This window comes from Neovison vison, chromosome 1 (assembly GCF_020171115.1).
Source record: "Neovison vison isolate M4711 chromosome 1, ASM_NN_V1, whole genome shotgun sequence".
Classification (NCBI taxonomy): Eukaryota; Metazoa; Chordata; class Mammalia; order Carnivora; family Mustelidae; genus Neogale; species Neogale vison.
In genome coordinates, this window is record NC_058091.1 from 193,402,013 (window position 1) to 193,425,376 (window position 23,364).

At 35.0% G+C, this 23,364-nt stretch overlaps 1 long non-coding RNA gene across 1 annotated transcript in view; it reads left to right on the forward strand.

Moving 5' to 3' along the window:
* Positions 1-35: 35 nt before the first annotated feature.
* LOC122917275 overlaps positions 36-23,364 on the forward strand; it is a 177,945-nt gene continuing 154,616 nt past the window's right edge. The window contains exon 1 of the long non-coding RNA XR_006386372.1: positions 36-207. This is a non-coding gene — a long non-coding RNA (uncharacterized LOC122917275). The remainder of the gene's footprint in view (positions 208-23,364) is intronic.

Genomic DNA, 23,364 nt, shown 5'->3' on the forward strand with positions numbered 1-23,364 from the left:
CGCACGCGCCCTGCCAGAAGGCGCTGATAAGCCCTGCGGTTTTGTCAGAAGTAGGAAAGTAAACAGAAGAAGGTGGTGTGAAGTGAACAGCCGCTCTCTTTAGGGAACCGTGAAAGAGAGGAAGTTCATAATTGAGTTCCTTGGGGCCAAGCTGCAGAAACACAGCTAAACCTTGGTCAAGACGGGCTTGACTTTACCTCAGCTCAGGTACAAATTATGGACCTCTTTCTGCCTCTAAGACCCTGACCCGCCTTAGAGCATTTACTTTAGAAACTTGTGATTGTAAATTCATTCTCCGCCCTTCTGAGATAGAAATCCTTTTAAAAGTTCACGTTGGTTTTACCGCCAAGGGCTGTCTTGTTAAAGGAACATCTTTTTGAAATGTAATCAAAGAAGACGGCCACCCTTCTCTCTCCCAGTCAGTGTGGAAGGGTAGAGGAGCCTAACTCAGGCTCGCACTCTGTGCCAAGTCGTAAAACTGCTTTCACAAAATTAGGGGGGAAAGTCAGCATTTCCTTTGGGAAAGGCCAATTAGTAAACAGGATCTACGATGCACCCTACCCCAGCTTTTAAAATCTCCAGGAGGTTCCGAGGGCTTGAGCTGAAACCGAGTTGTGGCCTCTTTTTGCCATAATCTTGAATAAAACCTTCCTTATCTGTTTAATTATGACATCCATAACAAGGAGCTTCGGTTTGAGCAGATAACCAACAAACAAAAAATGCCTGACCAGACCTGAAGTTAACATTTTTTTTAAAAAAAGTTTTATTTATTTATTAGAGAGAGAAAGAGAGCATGAGCAGGGGGAGGGGCAGAGGGAGAAGCAGATGACCCTGGAATCATGACCTGAGCTAAAGGCAGAGGCTTACCCAGAAAAGCCACCCGGGCACTTATCATTTGCTCTTTTTTTTTTTTTTTTTTAAAGAAAGGTTATTCATTCAACAAATTGATTAGAATTTCTACTCCTTGCTTAGCAGTATGCTAAATCATGGGTATCTGACAGTAGACAAATAAGATGTGATCCTTGCTTTTATAGCATTTAAGTTCAAATAGGGGTAACAATAAGTAATTGCACTCATTCTGAATTCTGAAATGTGTGTTATAAATGACAAGAACAACTTGTATAGTAAAACTTTGGTAAAGGGCTATTGTGGTTAGTGTGGATGGGATAATATCTTTTAGCTGCTTTATGCTTTAGCTGGAAGTAATAGAATAATGCAGTTGCTCCTGCCCAGTAGAATTGCAGAGACTAGGCATCTTAATGTTGGATTGCAGTGTGAGGAAGAGCATTAGTGACACACCCTAATTTTAGCATCCAGCCTGGCCTTTATCAGTAATAAAATGGCTGTTTGATTTTCCATCTCCCTTTTTAACAACTTTCTTCAGAGCTATATATGGAAGAGGGTTGGAAGAGGGTTGCTTTTCCACCTTTCAAAAAGTCCAATATACAACACATCAAAAAAAAAATGCATCACCTTTCCTTCCTTACAATATGTCATTTTACCAGTGTGTTACTTCATCTTCATTAATAGCATTATTTGTCTCTCAGATGGTTAAAAGTGAAATCTTAGGGTCATCCTTTACCATTGATTTACCATTTGCATCAATCCTTGCCAGAAACTAGGACATATGAAGTGCTAAATAATTGAAATAGCAAAATCCAACTAATGCTTCCAAATGATTAGAGTATATCATGTTCTATTTTTTTCTCCAAATGTGACTCTCAGCTACCTGAATCAGAATCAGAAATGGAATATGTTTAAACTGTAGGTTCTAAGTCACTTTTCCAGAAGTTCTGAACTAGAATTCTTGGGAATGGGGATAAGGATTATCTATGCATTTTTACTAAGCTCTCAGAGTGATTTTCATTTGCAGTAACGTTCAAAGATCTCATTCCTTTCCCTTGCCACCTGCATCCAGATGTTGTCAAATTATCCACTTTTTCATTAATTAACTCTTTTCTCCTGTGCTTCTGACAAGAATCATTTTTTCATCTTACTAGGGCTATCCTCTAGCCTGCTTGGATCCCAGCCCTTTCTACCTTCAGTTAAACTGTATATATTACTGTGAGAATAAACTTTCAAGCTCAGATCTCTCTTACAAAAACAAAAACAAACAAAAAAAATAGATCTTTTCCCAGAGATTCTGAGTTCTCAACAACAGTGATCTTAAGCTTGCAAAGCATCTACAAATTATTTTGTTCTTCAAAGAACACTATTATTTGTAAAGTATAATGAAAAAAATATTTTCAATTTCATCTCAGGAGCTGGAGAAAGATTCTTAGGAGAAAATACTGTATTTTGCTTGTGTAATAGAAAATTACAATTTGGGCCACACATGTTTATTTAAAAAACATTATCAAACTAAGTATAATTAGTGTCTCTGAATTGTTTCTGTTAATAGTAATACCACATGTTCATTCACTTGTTTTCATCTGGCTTGCAAACAAATTGTGCCAACCAATAAAGATTTTAAAACACATAGGGAAGAAAAATTCTTATAACCAGGAATTTACATGAATTTACTTAATCTGTTTACTGGGAAAAGGCCACCATTATTCTGATTTATTAAGGAACACCTCAGCTGACATACAACAGTCTTCCATGAAAATATAGTTAAAAACGACTGGTCTGATGAGAAAAACCTAAAACCTTCGGTTTGGTATTCGGTACTAATTACATATCTATTATATACTAGATTTCATATTATCATATGTTAAACTATTATCTGTTTAATCCTCATCAAAAAAAGCAGATTATTTTTCCTGTTTTATAATTAAACTGAGACACAGGATAATCAATTGGGTGAAAATCTGCTGAATGAAAATAGAGGTGGGCATTGAACCCAGGCAGCAGTAGAGGTGTTCTATTTCCTCCTACATTTGTCTCTCCTCATTATAAGTTTCCAATATTTGAGTCTAGCTTATTGTTTCAGCCAGCTTCGTTAGAATCAGTGCTACTAATCAATACCAAAAAGATCTCAGGGGCATATAGCAAATAAGCATTTATTTTTCACATCTTTGGTAAAGCTGAGGTTGACTGACGCAAGCTGACTTCATATAGGCTTGGTTTTAGGCCACAGATTTAGTTCATTTTTACTCCAGGCACCTCTCATTCTTCTGGGATCTCATGGCTTGCTGGGTCATGTTCTCAAGTTTAAGATCAGACCTTCATGAAACAGAGTGCATGAGTGGAAAGATAATCGGAGCCATGTTTGTCTTTTTTTTTTTTTTTTTAAACTGGTTACCCAAAAGTCCTACCTAATACCTTTGACATGCATTTCTGTGAAGGGAAGTGTTACATGGCCACTTTGGGCTTGCAGGAATCTGGGAGTTTTAATATTTATTTAGATGGACATATTCTGGTCTCTAGCTAAATTCTATTTGTTAACAAAGAAAAAGAGGAAATTTATATTGATAGGCGTTTTATTTTTAGTACAGTCTAATAGCAAATAAGGTTCAATAAGTGTTTCCTGGTGTCAAAATCCCCTTGCTTGTCACTTAAGGATGACGGAAGGTAGGAAGATGGTTCAACTGTAATAGTCATCCATAGTCATATCTGACAGAAAGAATGTCTTATATTTTAAGGGGCAGAAACTTCCATATCAGGAGACTATCTCTATTCTGAAATCCAAAAGGAAATAGAGTTCAACAGTCCAGAAAAGAGAACATGAACTGCAATTTCATCAGAAGGCCAAGAGAATTTACTGAAAGCTAGAATATGAAGGCAGAATTGAAATGTCGGATAGACAGCTAAATAAAGGGCAACAGTTCAAGAATAAGAGGATGATGCTATTGGGGTGAGCACTGCATAGCCAAGAAGGAATATGAACAAAAGTTACAATTAAGGAGGTGCCTGGGTGGCTCAGTGGGTTGAGCCGCTGCCTTCGGCTCGGGTCATGATCCCAGGGTCCTGGGATTGAGTCCTGCGTCGGGCTCTCTGCTCAGCAGGGGGTCTGCTTCCCTCTCTCTCTCTCTCTGCCTGCCTCTCTGCCTACTTGTGATCTCTCTCTGTCAAATAAATAAATAAAATCTTAAAAAAAAGTTATAATTAAGTATATCAAATAAAATGGCCACACAAATGGACTATGATTCCTAGGAGGAAAGAAATAGGTGACCTTCTAGTTGCTCTGGACCTCTATGTAGGGAGTATTTTCCCCCTCCCGTGCAGTGACCTGAAATTCAGTCAGAAATTGGATCGTGTTCTCTCTCTCTCTCTCTCTCTCTCTCTCACACACACACACACACACACACACACATCTAAAGAGGCAGAGATGAAAGTTCTGAATGTCTGAAGTGGTTGGAATCTGTGGGGGCAGGAGATTAAGAAAAGGAGTTTATAGAGGTCATGCAATTCATATGAGTGTTTCCTATAAGTACTTGACTGAGAGCTGGGCTAGACAACCATACACATGGCCGGTCAAGTCTTGTAAGAGAGTGACTGCTGCAGAGGTGAGAGCAGAACAGAGATATTAAGATATTAACGGGTGCTGGGGACTTTGAGGTTTTGACCCAGACATACTGAATAGACCTTAACACCTCCTAACAACGTGGAAATCAGGCTGAACAACTGTGTGATAAAGGCCACATCCAGAGAAAGGTTCCACTTTAGACCCACTTTTAAAAAGCTTGAAACCAAGCCCTAAGAAGATTCTGAGAGGAGACAGTTTGAAGATTGAACCTCTCCAGTTTAGAGGGAGTTGGAACACAGAAATTATGGTCTCAGGAACAGAGATATAAAGATTCAAGAAAAATGAAAAAAAAAAGGAAAAATGAACAGAACCTCATGACCTCATGGGACAATATTATGCAGTTTAATATATACACATTGGAGCTCCAAAAGTAAAATCCAAATATAATGAGGCAATAAAATGTTTTTTTAAAGATTTTATTTATTTATTTGGCAGAGAGAGAGAGGGGGAAGCAGGCTCCCTGCTGAGCAGAGACCCCCCAATATGGGGCTAGATCCCAGGACCCCAAGATCATGACCCGAGCAGAAGGCAGAGGCTCAACCCACTGAGCCACCCAGGCGCTGGCAATAATATGTTTTTAAAAAATGATAACAGAAGAACTTTCACTGATAGTGCCAGAAAGATCATGGAACCGTAAGCAAGGTAAAAAAAAGAAAACCACATTTAGACATATCAGTCATATAGACAGTCACAAATATCAGTGTCCAAAATAGAAAATCTTGAGATTAAAAATAATGCATTAAATATCAAAAAATAGATAAATAAATAGAAATGAAGACATGCATTCCAATAGAAACAATGGAGACCAGAAGACAATGCAATGGCATCTTCAAGGTGCCAAGAGAAATTTTAAAAAGCTATTAATTTTGAATTGCACAGTGGCAAAAAAATCTTCCCTTAAACTATGGTGAAATAAAGATATTTTCAGGCAAATAAAATACAGATGCCTTTGTACAATACTGGGTTAAAATTTTACAAGTTTTAAGTTGTAAAGCCCTAAGTAAGCCCTAAGAAGATTCTGAGAGGAGACAGTTTGAAGATTGAACCTCTCCAGTTTAGAGGGACTTGGAACACAGAAATTATGGTCTCAGGAACAGAGATATAAAGATTCAAGAAAGATCCTTCAATAAGCAAAATGCATTTTTAAAATCTCTTCATCCGGGCCGCCTGGGTGGCTCAGTGGGTTAAGCCGCTGCCTTTGGCTCAGGTCATGATCTCCGGGTCCTGGGATCGAGTCCCGCATCGGGCTCTCTGCTCGGCAGGGAGCCTGCTTCCTCCTCTCTCTCTCTCTGCCTGCCTCTCTGCCTACTTGTAATCTCTCTCTGTCAAATAAATAAATAAAATCTTTTAAAAAAAAATCTCTTCATCCATAGGACTAAAGAACACAAAACTTATTCCATGTGATATAGTTTACACTATTTAACCTCAACTGCATTACTGGTTTTTATTGGACAAATTGGCATATCTAACTTCTCTGCCAGGCTTTGTAAAGAAAAACAGTAAAAACAATGTATGAGTTTATGTATGGTAAGGGTAGAAAATCACCAATGCTATAAAAATAGTAAGTTACTATAAGAATTCATGATTTTAATTTTACTTGATTGTATCTGAATTCCGTATGTCTCACATACATTTATTTTTAAACAATTTCCTCAAACAGGTAAAACAAGAATGTCTAATTTTGTAGGACTCTTCTGTGTTATGTATTGACAAATCAGGATCTTTTTATATCATTTTACACAAAACTATGGTCCTCATAGAGTACTCCTACCAGAATGGGACACTGTTACATGAGTGAGATTTTAATGTTTCTAAAAATCTCTGCTCTTAAGAATTTTAAATTGAAAGATAAGCTATTAAAATAAGATGCTTACAAGAATGCCTGTGAGATTCAGTGCAGCTTCAAGTTAAGCTAGGGTTTCAAAATATTTGAATCTGAGAAAACTACTAAGATTTTTGTTCTTTTTGGGTTTGTTTTGTTTTGTTTTTGTAGCACAAAATGGGTTGAAAGATCTTTGTAAAACCTAGTGATGAAAAGTCCTTCCGAGGAATACTATATATTATTGAAGAGTAGTAATGAGGTCTGGGAAATTTAATCTCATTCTGGAAAATAATTTTGCAGATTTATATTTTGAAGTGACAGAGAGATATGTCTGCAAACTGCAGATTCTTAGCCTGTTCAGACTAAAGCAGGTATTAGACATTCTTCTCTGGTCACTAGAGAGTAGTCTTTTGCTAAAAGTAAAAGTCTGTGTCTAATAGATACATTAGGAGAATTTCAGAATTAGATTTTAGACTACTCTGTTGAAATCAGAATGCCTATGAAGAAAATAATCACTTATCAGAAAAGGTTATAAGAAATGGTGAAAAAGTATATTATTAATTGATTTGGATTTTTAAATGTTCATTTAAAAACTGAGTTATTAAGTGACAGCAGATATATTAGTTTAAGAAAAATGCATAGTGTGTGCATGTTTCCTATATCTCTGATAAGCTAAAAAGTCCTTTTTCATGATAATGTGGAAAGAAATTCTAGAGCAGACTTTGGGACATCAGTCTTCTTGGGGCTCAAAAGCTTGGGAAGAACTAGTGAGCCTCAAGAAGCCCCACCTCCCCTTTGCCTTCATGAATCTGTCATACTCAAGGTACTCTCATTCTTCCCAATCTCCACCCCACAACATGTTAAGTAAAATAAAGAGTTTGATTTTAGTAATGACACCCCTGAAACCTGGGAGGAGACACCAGGGAAATGAATTGTTAGTGGCCAACCTGAGAGAATAGGAGATTTTAACCTAGACCTTCCTCTCACCTCAACATTTATTGTGTCAAACCTGATGTACTATCCCACTTTGCGTACTCTCTAAAGAGAACACACCATCTTTAATTTTTTCCCCGGGCTTCTTCCTCCCTCAGAATCTAATTTAAAACTTTTTTCCTCTAGTGTATTTTCCCTAATTAGCCTTTAGTCAGCTTACATCTCTTGCTCAACTTTTATCAGTTTAATTCTTCAAATTGCAAGTAGGAGCATACACTAACTGTCCTGTGTTAATGTACTTAGGTCATCCATACCTCTTCTGAAAGTTCACTATGTGGTATTTAAAGTCAACTATACTATTTAAGCTTCTGTCATTGAGATAGCTCTACAGAAGAGCATAGATTTGGTGAAAGCATCCAATTAAGATAAATTAAGTTCTTTTTCTCCCCCCTATTTTTTTCTTTTTCCTTTTTAGGATAGAGAATCTTGATAACTCTGTGATGGTGGTGTGGGAGGTTCAAACCCCCTAATTATACAATTTTGTAATGTTACCAGCCTAATCTAAATAATATTTTATATTTTTCCAAGTAATATTTTAAACTGTGCAAGAAGACCATTTATTTATATAAATGAATATAAATTTAAGAGCAAATGACTTTGAACTTTTGAACAGATATATTTCAGAAAAATATTTAATTAAATCTATAAGATAGATTTGCAGTAGAAAGATAGGAAGAAAGAAAGAGTTGCATTAGAATTTCTTGCTCTAAGACTGATACACTTGTTTTTCCAAAACTGTTATAACAGCATGGTGAATAGATCTTTCCTGTACCTGGAAATTGGTAACTAGGAACAAAAACTGAGGATAAGGAGTCTTAAATACTCTGTGTTCTAAGGAAGTCTGGGGACACATGGAGACCAAAATACTCTGCAGTTTATTTAAAGGGCAATATCCCTTTTATCCTACTATGGACTCAAAGATGTTCTTAAGGAGGAAAGGAGAGAAAGAGACTTGACAGACGCTAGTTGAAGGCAAAGAACAGGAAAAAATAAAACCATTTCAAGTTTCTAGCCCACTAAGTTTCGATTTAATAAAATGGTTGTTTTAGCTGTATAGTCTGCATTGTCATTTTTGGACAGCCACCTTGAAAGACAGGATTATCAGTAGCATAATGCCATTGCATACACTTCCAGGCGAGGATTCCATGTAAGACTGACTCAGTCAGAATGCCCTCTGGAAAGTGAAGGTTTTATAGGTTGTAGCTCTGAAGCTTCTGTTTTACAAAGCTTAAAAAACATAAATAAATCATTAGGTGTGGTCACAGTAGTCACATCTAAAATATTTAATATTCATTAGCATTTTTTAGCTTTTAGCTCTGAAAAACAATATGCAGTGTTAAAGGACATCACAAAACAATATGCAGTATTAAAGGACAATCTTACATTATATGATCTGAACACCAAGGGCATAAGTCAACTTATGGCTTAGCATTTTTAGAGAGTTATGATGTAACAGGACAAATAATTATCCTACATCTTCAAGATCATTTAATAAACTCTCAGTATATTTTGTTTCAGGCATATTCCTCGTAAAACATTCTCCAAAGTGATTATTTTGTTTGGTTTATTTAATACAGATAATAAATAAAAATCTAATGGCTTAATCTCTGCTGTGATTATTATAGCAAGTTTAAAATTATCTTTCATAGAGATTTATGAGGAAATGATGTGTTCATGTGCATATTTTCAAGTACTAAGAAAATATAGAAAAACTTTAAGATAACTACAAAGGTTAATAGATTAATTTTGTTTATAGTTTCCAAATTTCCAGGTCAGAAGAGTAACTTCTGATGTGAGTTTTTCAGCATTCTAAGATTTTTCTTCTTAATTTCTTAAGTGCCCCAAAGTTTAAAGTCATTTTCTTAAACAAAAACCTTAATTCAATAAACTTAAAATTATGTTCATGCTGTATTCACAATCTTAAATAATTTTGCTTAGAAAGTGCTAAAGTAATTACCAGCAACATATTAATGTACTTTTTATAAGTTAGCCGTAAGTATAAATCATCAATGGTAGGACAGTTGTTCTACTAGAGAGTGGAACACATAGCATCAGCATGACCTGGAGACTTGTTAGAAATGAACATTCTCAGGTGCCGGTTAAAGCTATTGAATCTGGAACTTTGGGCTGAGCCCAGCAATCTCTAATTTTAGAAGCCCAGTGCATAATCTGGAAGCATGCTGTAGTTTAAAAACCACTACAGTAGGCTACTAAGAAAAGATTAAAGCAGGCTGATGTGTTATTTTCTGTAAATTGAATCTTCTGATTGTAAAATTAGTTTTAATCTTGGGTACACATTAGAATCATGTAGGGAACTTAAAAAGATTCTGATGTGAGGGCCAAAAAAAAAAAAAAAAAAAAAAACCCAAGTAAGTGAGATTCTCTGGGACTGGCACTGAGACATATTTTGTAAAGCATCCCAGGTTATTATAAAGTACGGTCTATTTTAAGAACCACTGCATTTATATAATGATCTCCCGGAAAAATAGTCCCCTATAAGAGCTATATAGATATTTGCTAACCATTAGGGCACATTTTGATGGGATAGCAAATGGAGGTGCTTGAATGCAGAGATACCACAGGCACCCTCTGCCTTGGGCATTCCATATCATTCAGAGGATCTGGAGTGGCCAGAGTTAATGCATCCCTAGATTTTTCTCCAGCTCCAACAGTTTACAGGAAAAAATTAACCAGGAGTCTGAAGAACAAATCTATAAAGGGTAATACTGCAGCCTAAACAAACCAGAATTAATAAAGAAACTATTTCACAATTTAAGTGTAATTAGGAAACAGATAATATTAGTAGCATAAAGGAGAAACAAAAAATTATTAGGAAGAATGAAGCAGAAATACTAAATATAAAAAAAGGACTCTTGCCTCATTCTATTCTCTCTTCGTATCAATGCCTGTATTCCCTTTTAATATTATGAAACAAGAGTTTTAGTTCTGCCTTGTTTTAGACTTTTCCTTTCTTCATTCCTTCTTTCCATTCCCAGTTTTGATGCTTGCTTTCTAGATATTAATGGATTAAATTAATTATTCACCCTTGCTTCCTAGGTATCTGTCCAAGGCAGGAAAAATAAGGAAAGGAAAGACCGTATCTAAATACTCAGCATGCCTGCCCTTCCCCCGGCATCCTTTCCCCTTGCAATGGTAACCACTAGACATTGTACCATGTCCCCTGGGGGACACAAACACTCCTAGTTGAGAACCACCGGTAAACACTATTCTAGCTTCTCTTACCACTTATTAATTTTGCCTGTTGTTGAATTTCACATAAAATGGATTAAATCGTATGCATTTTTTTTCTGTCTTTGTTCAGTCCATCACTGTCCTTGAGTATAGATCTGTGTCTGTGCTGCTAGAGATGTTTTAGCCATGGTTGTGAGATTGGGCTGTGTTGTTGCAGGTAGCTAAAATTTCTCTTTTATTGATGCACCATTTTATTGTTTATAATTTAATTCCTTCTCTTGCTGATGGACATTTGAATGGTTTCTAAATTTGACTATTATGAATAAAGCTAATATGGCCAATTTTGTACCTGTCATTCTGTGATTTTGTGCTCATTTCTGTTGATGTTGGTGTTATTATTTGTTGATATTGGTGTTCATTACATCTAAGAACTTCTGTTATGAAAAGACCACTGACAGAGTGAGAAAGCAAGTTTTATTCTGAAAGAAAATATTTCAATACATACTTTTATCAAGGAATTCATAATCTAAATATATAGAGAGAGCTCCTACAAATCTATAAGAAAAATAACAGGGAAAAGTGAGCAAAACTTGAGTAGGCTCTTGACAAAAGAGAGTGTCCAGTATGACCAATAAGCATGTAAGAAAGTGCTCACCCCCATAGTTATAAAAGATACGCATGGTGAAATAATAATGAAGTAACCTTATATAGCCACCAAAATACTTAAAATTAAAGAGACATTTACAGACTTTTGGAAAGAATATGAAACAAGCTGATCTTTCACAAAACTTATGCCTTAAAACATTCTTACTATGATAAATATATCTAAATTCCCTGACTGATGAACATGCGGAGGGTTTATAACATTTTCTCATTAGCAGCACTGCAGTGATAAGCATTCTTTACTTTCATCTCTGCGTTTTGTGTGAAAATTGGTTCTTGATTTCTAAAACAGCCTGTATCACTATGACTTGTGGAAACTTTATGTATCATGGATATTAACTCTTTTATATATGTTGAAAATATTTGTTCCTGTGTCACTTCTTTTAATTTTGTTTATAGTTCTGGTAATATACAGAAGTTTACAGTTTTAATGTCAAATCTATCTTCTACAGCATCTTGTTCACATCGTAGTTAGAAGAGTCTTAGGCACATTTTTTTTTATTTTTTTAAAGATTTTTTATTTTTTTATTTGACAGAGAAAGATCACAAGTAGGCAGAGAGGCAGGCAGAGAGAGAGGAAGGGAAGCAGGCCCCCTGCTGAGCAGAGAGCCTGATGCGGGACTCAATCCCAGGACCCTGAGATAATGACCTGAGCTGAAGGCAGCGGCTTAACCCACTGAGCCACCCAGGCGCCCGAGTCTTAGGCACATTAAGATATATATTTTTTCCTAATGCTGCATGTTTTACATAAAATTTTAAATTGCCCAGTCATTTATAGTTTATTTTTCATTATTGCATAAGACTGGAATTATCCCCCTATTATTTAGTCCCTATTGAAGTAAAATTTTCTCCTTTTAATATACAAATCTCCTTTATATGTTTGTGGTTTTTTTCTTAACTCACTAGCTTCTTTTGACCTCTTTGTCCATTATTACATCAATACCATATTTTTAAAAATTTCAGCTTTATTTTAATTTTCTTCTTTTTCAGAAATTCCCTGGGTATTCTTGAACATTTACTCATTCAGATAAGCTGTCTAATAAATTTGTTGTTCCCTCCCCTGAAAAACCCTCTGAGAATTTTATTGAGTTTGGCATTTACTGTTGCATCATTTTGCTTTTATGATATCAAATCTTTTAATCTAAAAGTGTAGTATATATTTCCCTTAACTTTTATATATTTAAGCAAAGATTTGCAGTTTGTTTTATAGGTTTACACATTTCTTGTTTGGTTTATGCCTGTGTGTTTTATAGTTTTTGCTGTTATTGTAAATTTGAATTATTTTTTCACTTTCAGAAAGATTTAGTATTTGAAAGATATATTAGTATTTGCCTGGAACTTCACTAAACTCTCCTGGAATATCTAATAGTATTTTTTTCTTAGCATAATTTTATTTTTTTTTAGTTAAGTATTATATTCTTGGAAATAATGAAAAGTTGCCTTGTTATTTTTAAAGTTTAAATATTTATTTTAATTGATATATTGCTCCAATTATGACCTCTAATACAATATCAAATTCTGAAATTCTAGTGGTGTTAATGGACATCCTTATCCTCCCCCCCCCACCTCACTTAAATGGAATTGGTTCTAGTGTTTTACTTGTAAAATACATAGAGTGTACATTTGTTTTTTGGATATAGTTTTTTTTTCTTTTAAAGATTTTATTTATTTATTTGACAGAAAGAAAAAAGGAGCACAAGTAGGAGGAATGGGAGAGGGAGAAGCAGCCCCTGCCCTCCTTGAGTTGAGCAGGAAGCCTGCTGTGGGGCTCAATCCCAGGACCCTGGGATCATAACCTGCAGATGCTTAAGGGACTTAAGGGCGCCACACAAGTGCCCAGTGCCCCCACTGGATATAGTTTTATCAGATAAGTTAGTTTCCTTCAAATGTAAAATGGCTAGATAGTAAATCTTAAATAGTAGCACTTCTTTCTGCCCTTTGACCCAGTGCAAACATCCTCTGAAATAGGATGATGTAGGAAAACATGTATCTCTTTATTCAGATAAACTCCATTCCTGTTTATCTCTCATTGTTGGAAGATTTCTAAGATGACTTTTTACTCTAGTATTTAAATGTATTTATTTTTAAATCAAGGGGTCTCCTAAATGCAAAGCAAATATTTAATCTATTTAATATTTAATCTATTTAATATTTAATTTTAAGAAATTTACTATAATAAGCTCTTATTTATCTTACTTATCTTGGTTGATTTTACATTCTGTGTTACTAAGTTTCTTATGCGTTCTTTTATTTTTTGTTTTTTATGAATTGTGCTAAAATAAGATTTTATTCATTCCATTATTCCCTTGCATGGTTGTAATGTTTTTGTGTCAAGTTTGTGTTTTTGTAGAGTTGTCCTTAATTTTAAAAACATTTATAGTGGGATATATGGGTGGCTTAGTTAGTTAAGCATCAGACTCTTGATTTTGGCTCAGGTCACGATCTCAGTTCCCGAGATAGAGACCTACATCAGGCTCTGCATGGAGCATGGAGCCAGCTTAAGAATCTGAGGGTTTTGAAGGGGCGGGGGGGGGTGAGAGGTCGGGGTACTCTGGTGGGTATTATAGAGGTCACGGATTGCATGGAGCACTGGGTGTGGTGCAAAAATAATGAATACTGTTATGCTGAAAGTAAAAAATAAATTAAAAAAAAAAAAGAATCTCTCTCTCCCTTTCCCATTGGCCCTCTCCCTGCTCACATTCTCTCTCTCTAAAAAACAAAAAACAAACAAACAAAAAAAAAATACAGCTATAGATTTTAAGAAAATGTGATGCCTTTCTGATTTCCATTAGGTACAATCTGTTTTTCTATTTTTCTGTTTCAAAAATGTTTAAAGTCAATTCCATGTTATAACTGTTTTGAAATGTTCCTAGGTACTGGTGAGATTTTTGCATATATCATTATCACATTATAACTTGTTTTATAAAGTTGTTATGATTATTCTCACTTTTATACTCTCCCTTGGATCTTAAAACTTCATATATGAATGTTGAAACTTTCTCTTATTATCCCACGATAGTAAAAAAAAAAACTTATCTCAGTCTGAGCTTTTATGTCCAAGAAATTCTAGACAATGGAGTCTCTAGGGGAAGAAGAGGGGATCTGTGAAAATGAATAGCTGACTCTTACCTGAAAACTTGTCAGTTTATTTTGGAAGATACACATATAACCGACTTATTTAAATTCAAGTATATCAGTAATGAATAGAGATGAACTGGTGTCAGGGAAGAAAATAAGGACAGAAGGAAGAACTTAGCAAAAGAATAAGAGAAGGTGTGAAATGACTGGCATTTTCACACACCAAATAATGATAGAGTGAATCTAAATCCGAAGGGCATGGGACTGAGTGGCAAGGGATCTAACTAGAATCGATAATGGGGATGTGAAAGAGATGATTGGGAGTATGAACTTTATCCTGTATGCAATTAGAATAATTGAAAGCTTTTTGTTCAAGGGAATAATATGAAAAGTCTTTTACATTTATGAATAACTCAGGTAATGAGTGGAAAATGACTTAGAACTGAGATATAAGGCTGAACAAGGGTAGGGGGAGAAAGAACTTATATAAAGACATTTTTGGCACCAATTTATGAAAATTCATATATAAATTACATGTGGGTATTATTGTGGTCAGAATTATCTCTTTGACTTCAGGTATGAATGACTATTGAATGCTACAACTCTTAACTGAGCTTTAAACAAGACAAAAAAGAAGGTTTCATTCTACATAAAATTTATTTTGGGAAGCAGTAGAATTTAGCAATGAAATTCAAATGAAATAGTGAACTTTAAATCACTGCACTTGTTCTTACTGGTTTTTGACACTGTACACATTACTTAATCTTTCTTAGTTTCGTTCATGATAAAACATGGAGCAATTCTTTTGATGGGATTATTATAGAATTTAAGACAGATATTGTATATGAAATATATTACTATTTCTATCATAACATTAATATAATAGTTATTAATATTATTTTTGTACCTAATATACTTTCTATTGAAGAACTGTATAGATGTTTAGAGTCTATTAAGTCAACTAAAATGAGCCTTGCATTCAGGAGAAAGTTTAATAATGGAGAAATAATTTTATATAGTGGATATCATGGAAGGGACCATATAAAACAGGAACAAACATGGTTGGTTATCTGTGGATAAGAAAGCAGATGAAAAACTCTGATGGTAAGCCACCAGAGAAGTAATTTTAAGTATTAAGAAGGAAAATCCAAATAGTACTGGCAGTTAAGCTATAAGAGGGGAGAATTAGGAAAACAGATATCACAAAGAAAGCAAGACAGGTGAAAAGGAGTCTATTTCACAATCCAGGAGTCAATTTCAAGTAGTTTCAGTGGAGTGGTAGAGGAAAAAAATACAGTGCAGTGAATTCAAGACTCACTAGAGGCAGAAGAGTGAAAAAAGTGGGTGTAGATTACTCTTGAGAGTCTATGTCAAAAAAGGAGAAAGAAGTGGAAGCTGAAATACATTGATCATTTTGTCCATTTTCTAGAAGGAGTGGAAAGGACTGAGCATGTTTGCAGGCTAGGGATTCAGGGAGGGGAGTAAAGTACAATGAAACCAGTGAGGAGAATGGGAAAAGGAGTCATTAAGAAGGTGTTGCCTTACATCATTCATACAAATGATCATATACTGGAGCTCAATCACAAGGAAAAGTTCTGAAGGAACTCAAACACCTGGAAGCTAAAGACCACCTTGCTTAAGAATGCTTGGATCAACCAGGAGATCAAAGAAGAACTGAAACAATTCATGGAAACCAATGAGAATGAAGACACTTCGGTCCAAAACCTATGGGATACAGCAAAGGCAGTCCTAAGGGGAAAATATATAGCCATCCAAGCCTCGCTCAAAAAAATTGAAAAATCCAGAACACACCAGAACTGGAGGATCAACAACAAATCAAACCAACTCCACACATAAGAAGGGAAATCATCAAGATTAGAGCTGAGATCAATGAGGGAGAAACCAGAGATACAGTAGAACGTATCAATGAAACTAGAAGCTGGTTTTTTGAAAGAATCAATAAGATCGATAAGCCACTGGCTACACTAATCCGAAAGAAAAGAGAGAGAGAAACCCCAAATTCATACAAATGATCATATACTTAAATGCTCAAGTAGAAAAAGGAAAAGGTCTGTATTCAAATAAAAATTTAAATCTCAACACACAGCTCTGCATCTTATATTTTCTACAGTTTCTGTTAGTGTGTCCTGTTATGAGATGTATATATCATTCTTAGAGCCCTTATAAGTATGGCAAAAATACTTAGGAAATACATCATACTCTTTGATTTTTTTTAGATTTTGTTTTAGCTTCTTCCCTCTTACCATCTCTTAATGCCTCATCCTTTCTGTATCTCACTATCCATGTTTCCAAAATACGCACTTTTCACAAAGGAATGTATTTCCATTTTCTGCTACAGGCACATATTCTGTAGAATGTTACCTTGCAAATGCAAACTTTAGGAAAAAATGAAGAGTCAGTAACTCTGATAAGCCATAGAAACAGGTTAGGAAACAATAGATATAATCTGTTTTCCATACTGACAAGATGGACTAAGTTAGCAATTACTGACATTCAAAAAGCTGGATTTGATAAATGCAACATCTAAAAAAGAAAAAAAATAAGTGCTTTCTTTGGTTTATTTATTCAATGGCCAAACAGTTACATATAGTATTAATTTAATTTTTGTAGTTCTGTTACCAAGTAGAATAAAAATCCCAGTGAATGAACATAGATATTCATCAAGTACAGCGGTGTTTGTGGAATCTTCTTCTTTACGTAATTCTAGATAAGCAAAAGTATTTTACCTTATAGTATCAGGAGAGATCTAAACTGTGATTTTATTGTTTGACATTTTTATTGTGATTTTGTCCTTGGTAACCTCTACATTTTTAAATACTATTGGAAGAGCTAATTTGGAGAATATAAAACTGCATTTACCAGTATTGAGCTATAATGATGTAAAAAGTTTCGATTCAGTAGTCATGTCATATTTGGTCAATTGCCAGCAATTGCCATTAGTGAGAAGTGAAGCACCTACAAGAAGTACCAAATCAGTAAGAGAAACAAATCAAAGGGAGATGAAATGATCCATAATGAGCAGAGAAAAATCAATAAGGGAAAAAAAAGAACCTCTCTCTTAAAATAATGAAAAGAGACAGGCTGATGTTTGAACTACATTTGTTCCATATAAGTAGTCACTCTAAGCAGTAGAGCTTAGCACAGAAATACTTGTTTTTTCAGTTCCCCTGGATTGCGAGTCTATTCTAAAACTGTATACATTGGTGTACCTAATAATACACTGAAAAATGTGTATCTTATTTAAAAATCCTGTTTAAAGAGGCAAGCTTAAAACAAGGTTGCACTTTATAAAACCCTCTCTATACGATAGTAAACCACACACCTTATTGTCATTCTAGACTGCATCACTTCTACTACTAATTAAGAGTGAATAAAGAACAGACTGTGAATTCTCAGCCTGGAGTGTAGGTTCACCTTGGGGCTAACTTAATTCTGTGTTCTGTCTTGAAGCATATAGAAAACGTTTCAAGAAAACATCAAAGAGGAATTCATAAGTCCTCAAAGAGCTAAACTATTTCATGGATCCCAGAAGGATAAATGGGAACTTTGAGGAGAATGAAGAATGTAGCATCTCAAAGGTGCAATTGCTCTGCTGTTCTGTTCAGTTCTTCCCAATAAGAAAACCACTTCACCTTCTTATTAACAATAGGCTTTTCTAGTAAATTCATTGCTTTAACTAGAAAGTGCACAGAAGTTGGGGAATTCAGGATTTTAGGGAGCATTCAGTGCCTCATTTCTCAAATACACTGTCTCCCAAGGAATAGACAAATTCGGGAATATATCCAGTACCTCTAAGGGAAGAGCAAGGATGATATTTTCTAATTATAGGAATTTGGGAGAAGGTAAGGGAAGAAGTTTCATCCTCCCCTACCACCCAAATGATTTTATTAACCCAAATCTTTAGATTCCATGTCAAGGGCTTTGTGTAGCCAGCCTTAAAGATGGCCCCTAATGCCTCCTGGTATTCATAGCTTTGTGAATTACAGTAGACTCGGTCTGTTTGGTGAATCAAGTATTACAGAGGGAATGGTATGTCACTTCTGAGTTTAAGTTATAAGAGAGTATAGCTTCCAACTTTCTCAGCCTCTCACTCTCTTTTGCTTTCTCTCTCAGATCACTCTATCTGGGGGAAGCCCTGTAGAGGCCCACACGGTGAGGAACTAAAACCTCTTACTAATAGCCATGTGAGTGGGCTTGGAAACAGATTCTCCATTTCCATTCATAGAGATGCAGACCACCCAACAACTTGATTGCACCCTCATGAGATACCCTGAGCCATAGACACAGGGATAAGCTACTTCTGGATTTCTGATCCTCAGAAACTGTGTGACCCTATGAAGTTTCTTGTCTTATGACACTAAATTTTGCAGTAATTTGTTATGCAGCAGTACTGAGGTCAATTTTCATGTCTATTTTCATCTACCCTGGAACACAGCTTTTCCTTTATGAAATGATTTTTTTAAAAATAAATGATGACAGGGCACCTGGGTGGCTCAGTGGGTTAAGCCTCTGCCTTCAGCTCAGGTCATGGTCTCAGGGTCCTGGGATCGAGCCCCGCGTCGGGCTCTCTGCTCAGCGGGGAGCCTGCCTCCCCCTACCCCTCTGCCGGCCTCTCTGCCTACTTATGATGTCTCTCTGTCAAATAAATTTAAAAAAAAAATGATGACAAAGATTCTTTAATTTTATTATTGCCATTCATAGAGTAGGACTGGATCCTTTCAGTTTTTTGTAATTTTACTGATCTTAATTTAGTTCACAGTGTCCAGGACACATGGCAGACACTAAGATTAGGGACAATCTCTACAAGGCCTGTAAAGGTTTACATTCTGCTATTAAGTATTTTTATTGCCCTCTTTCTCCAAGTAATTCTAGCTTCTTGTACTAGTCTTTATATATAAGTTGAGGATAATAATAGTACTGGGTTGTTACATAAAATGAGTAAATATATGTAAAGTATTTCAAATAGTGCCTATTATCTCCATCTCATCATCTTGACAAACAGAGATATTATTAGGAAAATCTCAACCTGTGATTCTCACTTCTTTCCAGAGTTTGTTGTCCTAGAATGTGTTCTGCATTATGAAGATCTTTGTGTTTCTTGAAATATTACCTTAACCCTCTAGATTTTGGGTCCATCCCTTTGCCAGGATCAATTTATTGGATAATATTCAAACTTAAATATAGCCTACCTTTTAAATAAGAGATCATCCTAAACATCTTAACATTAAAATAAAATGTCAATAATCATTAGTCCTTTAATGAGAAAAGGAACCACAGTTGATTAACCTAAGAGAGTAACAGAAAAGTATTAGGAAGCTAGGTTTGAATGCAGACTCTGCCACATAAGCAAGGAGTCTAGAATACAGCTTTAATACATATTTTGACAGACTAATACAGCTTTAATACAGATTTTACTGTTACAAAAAGATTTTTCTTATTGTAAAAAATACTTTTACAATACTTTAACATAATAACTTAGAAAGTATTAAGGAAGTAAAGTTATAAGAGAACTAAAAAATCATATAAATCCCTATACTGAACTTGGAAATAATCCCTCTAATCCCTCTGGGCCTGTACATATTTTATCCAATGTAAGATACCATCAATTATAAGATGTTCCATTATGTTATGAACACTAAGAAAGAAATATGCTTCCAATTAAAACTATGATAAAATGCTTGTCCATGACACATTATTTTTACCTTTATGTATTGAAAGGTCTTTTTTGGCAATTTAGCAAATAACTCTAGTCACAGATCACAGTTGTACATGCATGCAGAAGGAAGAAAATATGAGCAAAACAAATTGGTTAAGATACTCCTAAATTGTCTTTACATGAAATACAAATTCTGCTGATGCATTGTTTGTCTCAGAGGGGTCCTTGTACATGTTTTTACCCATAATACCTGCTGGACTATAAGGGCATAGATGATGCAGTGTTTCTTAAAAGAGTGTTCTGGAGTACATGAGTGGCTCAGTTGGTTAAGCTGCCAACTCTTGGTTTTGGCTCAGGTCATGATCTCAGGATCATGGGATCAAGCTGTGTGTGTGGTTCAACGCTCAGCAGGGAGTCTGCTTGAGATTCTCTCTCCCTCTTCCCCTGCCCCTTCCTCCACTTACATGCTCTCTCTCTCTAAATAAAATATATTTTTAAAAGTATTCTATTGTCTTCTCTGAAGTCTTCTTTTAAGCTATTGATACTCATTCTATAAGTTTTGATGCACATACAGACAGTCGCAGACAAGTCAGTTTTGCTATCTCATCAACAAAAATGCTAGATCCACTCCAATTTCAGAGACGTTAGAATAACAAAGCAAGGTGAGCATTGGTTAGCATTTAGTCAGAAAACAGAAGTAATGTCAAGAAATTCAATAGAAAGAATTTAATAGAAAACTACTTGGAGAATTTTTAGAGAACTAAAAAGGCAAAACAGATGTAGGTAAGACGACCGGAGATTTGCCACTGAGGGAAGCTGCTCTCACTTTTAAGGTAGACACGTAATGGGATGAGGTGTCGTCATTTGAGCACTTGCATTGCCTTTTCCCTTTTGCCTCCACCAGTTGCTCATGGGTACCTTCTATTAGTTGAAACTAAGGAAGTCAGCTGGGAAGAAGCCTAGGGAATAGAGTTTGCAGGCCCAGCAGAGCAAGAGATGGGTGAGAAATGGATCTGAGAGCAACCATGGAAACACCAGGAAAATAAACATTTTAGAATTAATTAAATATGGTATTTCTCTATCATTATCCTTATCTGTGTAATGAATGTGATCATATAATGCATGCTCTTTTATAACCCAGCTTTTTATATTTACACTGCATCTTGTATGTGTATGTCTATTATTGAAACTCTATTTGTCTTTTTTTGGTTTATACTGGGTACTGCATTACTTGGATACATCCATCAGAGAGATTCATAAAAGAGTTTGTCTTTGTAGCTCTGTAAACTTTGCACTCATTTTTACATATTCTTTGCATAATACACATTTTTGTTGCCCTCTCCTTAAAAGTGAACACCCCTCAGATGCTTTTATATTTCTTGCCTATTTCTAATAAAGATAATTTTAAATGATTTTTAAATTTTGCTATGAAAGATTAGCACACATATGTATTTATTATACTAGACTGATTGGAAGAATAAAATAGACATCCAAATTATAATTTTTCTAAGGAGGCCATTTGTTAGAGTGGAAAGCTCATGTTTGCATTTTAGAGTCATATGAATGTCACACACCATTCTATAATTAACACATGCTAAGTTGTGATTCGTTATTTGGGTGAGTTATTTAAACTTTATGGGCCCAGCATGCTTCTGCTGTGCCACTCTGCTTATTTAAGCTTTAAATTCTATTTCTTTTTCTTCCAAATGGGATATTAATTCCCACCTCTTAATTTTTGGGAAACTATGTAAGATATGCCTGACACACAGCATACACTCAATGTTACTCCCATCCCTCCAGCATCAATCTTAAAACTTCCATGCAATTTTCCCTTTCTGTTTTGTATTTAAAAAATAGTACCTGGCAACTAATTTACTCCCAGTGAGTTCAGACCTTGTTCCTTACAACTTAAATTTAAGGATTTGCCTAGGAGGAAACAACAGGAAAAATGTAGTCTATGAAAAAAAAGATATGATCCATAGCAGCTGAATGGTTGAAAGCACCTGAACTATAATGTGCTGTATTATGTGTATGTGTTATATATATAGTAAAAATTCAATGATATAATCAAATCATGGCTTTAGTTTGATTTTGATAATGCAGGGTTCTGGAACTGGGACTGAGAAGTGATTATTAATAAGTATTTTTTTAGGGCATGTGTATTATTTGTATTATCTTTTTAATTTAAATTTTAGGTAGTTAACATACAGTGCAATGTTGGTTCTGGGGTAGAATTGACTGATTCATCACTTAACGTACCACACCTAGTGCTTATCCTAACAAACGCCCTCCTTAGTACCCATAACCCATCTACCCCATCTCCCCCCACCTCCCTCCATCAACCCTCAGTTTGTTCTCTATTGTTAAGAGTCTTGTTTGGTTTTGTACCCTCTCTCTTTTTTTTTTCCTTTCCTCCTTCTTTTATAGTCATCTGTTTTCTTTCTTGAATTCCACATATGAGTGAAATTATGTTATTTTTCTTTCTCTGACTTATTTTGTTTAGCATAATATACTGTAGCTCCACTCATGTCATTGCATATGGCAAGATTTCATTCTTCTTGATGGCTGAGTAATATTCCATTTATATATATTTAAATATATATTTAATATTTATATTAAATATTTATATTTATATATAAACATATATATAAAATAGTGATACATATATATATATATAAACCAAAACCATATATATATATATATATATATATATATATATATATATATACATGTCTATATATATGTATATATATATATACCAAAAACATTTGGTTTTTCTCCACAGGTTGGCTATTGTTGACAATGGTACTATAAACATCAGGATTCATGTATCCTTTCAAGTTTGTATTTCTGTATCCTTTAGGTAGATACCTATTAGTACAGTTGCTAGATCACAGGGTAATTCTATTTTTAACATTTTGAGGAAACTCCATACTGTTCTCCAGAGTGGCTTTACCAGTTTGCATTCCCATCAACAATACAAAAGTGTTCCCCTTTTTCTTCATCTTCATCAACACCTGTTGTTTCTTGTGTGGTTTATTTTAGCCATCCTGACAGGTGTGAGATGGTATCTCATTGTGGTTTTGATTTGTATTTCCCTTATGATAAGTGATGTTGAACATCTTTTCATGTTTTTGTTAGCCATCTGGTTGTCTTTTTTGGAAAAGTATGTGTTCATGTCTTCTGCCCATTTCTTAGCTGGGTTATTTGTTTTTTGAGTGTTGAGTTTGATCATTTCTTTGTAGATTTTGGGTACTAATCCTTTATCAGACAAAACAAAGATGTCCACTTTCACTATTACTATTTAACATGGTACTGGAAGACTTAGCCTCAGCAATCAGACAATAAAATGAAAAGACATCTAAATTGGCAAGGAGGAAATCAAACTTTCACTCTTTACAGATGGCATGATACTCTATATAGAAAACCTGAAAGACTCCACCCAAAATATGCTATAACTCATATATGAAT